Raw genomic sequence first — 4,422 nt, forward strand, 5'->3', positions numbered from 1 at the left:
CAGGATATTTTTCGACTTTCTCACTGCAGCGTGTTTAAGGAAGTTGGAGAAGGGGTTGCCATGAAGTTGAGGCCAATGTAAAATCCCAATGCTAATACTACTGTCACCATATCATAAGCAAGAAAATAACTGTAGCAACAACAGTTGAAATGGACCTAACAAATCCATAAACTTCTGCAGGCTTGGGACCATGCTCTCCAGCCACACCGAAACCAGAAAACTCGTCATCTGGATCTGGGAAGGACAGTGTTGCCCTTCTCTGTTTTGACAGACTGAGGATTCTTCTGGGACTATTGACAGAATGGAGATCTTCCATGCCTTTATCTTTTAAACTTCCAAGCCTCTAGCCCACGCAAATCTCATTTTGATTGAGAGTTGGAACATGCAATGGATGCAGTCAGAACTCCTTGCTGTAAGTAAAACAACGAACTGGTATAATCTGATTTCGCTTTTGGTAGCCCTAACTTGGGCGTCTCCTCTCATCCGTTGTGTTTATGGTCTTTAGGTTAGAATTGTGCCCTTATAGTGGGTATGATGACGAGTATGATAATGAGTGGCGCCAAGGGTTGAAGGCAATGGGTTTAACAAATAGAGAGATGAGCTTGTCATGCTGTTTCAAACGAGTGTGATTTGTCTTGAGATTCGGGTTTGATGGAATAGATTTTTGGTGGAAGAGTTTGCAAAGGATTGTGTGTCCATGCATGGCCATGCAAAAGTGGGGGAGTGAGTCTAGTGGTGGAGTGAATGGAAAGAGGTAAATGAGTAAAAAGAATAGTGAGATAGATGAGTTAGGAGGTGGCACGAGTGGAAGAAGTAGTGAGAGAAAATGGGTTTTCAGGGTATTTTTTTTTTAAAAATAGTGATATGTATGGGTATGGACGGTAGGATGGGCATGTAGTGGAAATATATGGGATAAACTGTCAGTGATGAGTATAAAAGATGGGTATGTGTGGTGACGTATTTGCATGGGAATTTAGGTTCATGAAGAGTGAAAGGAAGGGGACTGAAAGTGGGTTATGAAGGGTATGGTGGAATAGATGATGGAGTACCAAAGAGTGAGAACCCACTACCAAATGAAGCTGATGCAAACGTCTGTGGTGTTGCAGTCGATGCACCAGTTGTGAATGAGTTTGCAAGCAATCCAGCAACTTGGGTTGATGGCAGTGAAATAGCAAGCAAATGCAATGTTGGATGTACCCGCTTAAAGACAGCTCCTTGTTTGGCTATTTATGGCCGGTCAGCCTCAAGAAATGGACCATTCCCATCCCCTCGACGTTAGTGCCCATCTGAGAATGAAACCTAGTAGCTCCCTGCATCGTTGGTATTGTGGCATGATGGCAATTTTTCACCAAGGTTGACAGTTGTAGGTGAATGCAGTACCAGTTGTTGGCTTGCTGATTGAACAGAAAATGGCATGAGCCTTGATTATAGGAAATGATCGACAGAGACTGCATTTGGAAGAAATTCCGATGTAGTCAAGGATGATGACATGACTACAATTGTTTATCAGGTTGTTCTTGTTATAGTAAACTCGGCATAAAACTTGGCTTTTTAGGCTGCCAATGCGGAATGTTGTGGTATGCTGATCGTGACAATCCTGAAACCACTGAAGAATCCATAGGAACAACAAATAACTCCTTAAGGTGGCCAAAACAAATGGATAGCGAGTCTCAAGCCTTCCCATTGCTCTTACTACTCAAAATGGCAGCTCGTACAACAACACCATTCTGGGCATCTCATTTTCAGGTCAAAGCAATAATGATGTTAACATTGGAGAAACCCAGGCCTGCATAGTATTAAGTGAAGTTCCCATTGAAGAAATCTTGCATTAGCTGCTGTACCTTGGGAATTTTAGTGGATTTGACAACGACAACAACATCATGAACAATGCTCTTACCCATTTTAGCATTCCTCAATCCTTTCTCCACATGCTCCATACATTTTCTAAAGAAATTCACATTAAGTTCTTCAAATCTGGCAAGGGTTATAATCTGTAGCAGCTTTGCTCCAAACATGTAAATATCTCTCCCTGATGGAGACTTTGAAGAAGAAACTGGCTCCTCCTAGAGCAAGCTTTGATGTCCAAAATCTGTCAAATCAGGAACTAACCTCTCATCAAGCAAACATTCTTGTATCCATCTTACAGTTTCTCAAATCCACCATCTTCCTGCACCCAAAATGACCTGAATCCATCCCATGAGAGCCAGTTCCCCAATTCAAAGAAGCTCATACAAACAATCACAAATAGGTCCAGTAGGGTTGTACCCACATAAGCTTTACAAACCATAAGAACCAAACACACTGCACTGGTTGTCGACTGCCTGCCACCCTACTCACAAAGCCTTCTCTTGGTTTCTGGTGGGGATTCATGCATATGCCCTAAGGAGGTGTGCCAGAGAGCTTTGCAAACTCATCTCACCCATAACTCCATGCCCATAAACACTCAGAACCTCTTAACGCTTTATATTCATTGTGCTTAGCTCTCTATAGGTGGACATCAGAGACAGGGGAAAAGAAAAAAGCCAACAAGAGAGCAGAGCACGAGTGAAGAAAGCAAAATGAACCAACTATAGCCACACGTTTCATGTTTTAATCAACAGGCCAAGAATGGATGAATGAAACAGGGAGCAGAAACATGATTCCCATATGTCACCCAACAAAATTAAACCGTATTCAGGATATATATATAAAAAACAAAGGTGCATAGACGAATATGGCAAGATCTAATCTATCAACCGCTTAAAGGCAACAAGCAACACATGGACACATGATATTCGCACCCAAATCAACAAATAATATTCAAAATCAACAAACACAGAGGAAGAAAACGGTGAAATGTACATTGATCATACCTAGGTTTCTCAAAGCTTGGCCAACTTCTCACACTTTCTTATACTCCTAAACCGGTAAGACTCCAACTTTCTTCCTCTTCCCCGTGCTCTGCTTTAGTTCTCTTCTCTTCCTCTCACTTTCTTCGGTCTCACCTCTCAAAGTCTCTCAGATTGTTCCTTCTCTCAAGCATCTCTCCAAAGCTCACTCTTCTCTCCCCTGCTCATTCCTCTCAACTTTTTCTTCTCTCAGCTCAAGCTATTTTCTTCCCTAAGCTCTCATTCTTGCTCCAACAACCACCAAGCTCCTCTCACAAAGAAAACCCAGCTAATTCTCCCATGCTCCCCTAGCTATATTGTCTTCCAAGCTACCCTCATACCTCTATGTAACAACAAGAAAATCACCTCTCTCTAACAACCTCACTATCCCAATCTAATAGAATACGCTCCCCCGGAATATTCCCTCAACACCTGTCTCTTCCCCATTGCATCCTCTACCCACTAATATGATTCTCTCACAGCCTCTCTTGAGGCAACACATGGCTCCTTAAGAGCCTTCCCACCTGGCAAAATTAAAAACTGTAATAAAATATGATTTAAATAATTTATTTAAAATAGTGATTAGCACAAAATTAAAAAGCCTAGACCATAGTAAAAAAACAAATGCATGCATTATTTTAATTTTTATCCAACGATAATACATTTATTATTAAAATTCAAACATTAAATTATTGATATAACTCATATTAATTTGTATTTAAAAATTTACATCCTTAGATTAATAAGTATCAATATTATGTAATAAAAAAAAATTAAATTAGAGTTTATATTTTTAAACTATTAAAAAATGCATGGTTATGAATCTATTGTTAATTCATTAAGTATAAAAAATATATAAATATAATTTTATTATTAATTTTTTAATTATAAAAATACATGAATATGAATTTATTTATTGAACAATACATGAATATAAATTTATTACAATACAAAGAGTAATGTATTTACGGTAAATTTTTTTTATTTCATTTTTTATAAAATATTTAAAATAGAAATTTATTAATAATTTATTTATTTTGAAAGTATATTCAATTTATTAACATAAAAAGTAGTTTGTTTAATGTTTAATTTTGTTTAATTAGTAAAATATTTAAAAAAAATATATTTTATTAATATTTTTAAGGGATAATAGATTAAAAGGATGAAGAAAACTAATCCTTCATATTTTTCAACCTAAAAAATACCAATTTTTGACAAAAATGTTCTCATCTTTTTCTTATAAAAGTAACAATTTCTTTTAAAATACACGTGTAAATAATGAAAAGATTAAAGGGCATTTTTACTCTTCAAATTAAAAAATGAAGGAGGTTAATTTTACAAATTTGGGATATTTTCAAAATTTTAATCAATTAATCATATTTTTAACTAATTTATAAAAATATTGTGGAGAAAAGAAAAAAAAGAATACATGTGAAAAGTGCTTTTAGGAAAATTACTCCGGGGGCCGGAACAAATTTCAATATACTCGAGAGGATTCCTTAAAACATGATGCCCAGTTTTCAACCGTTGAATTGCGTCTAGGAAAAAAAAGTCA

Source organism: Vitis riparia, chromosome 10 (genome assembly GCF_004353265.1).
Source record: "Vitis riparia cultivar Riparia Gloire de Montpellier isolate 1030 chromosome 10, EGFV_Vit.rip_1.0, whole genome shotgun sequence".
NCBI lineage: Eukaryota > Viridiplantae > Streptophyta > Magnoliopsida > Vitales > Vitaceae > Vitis > Vitis riparia.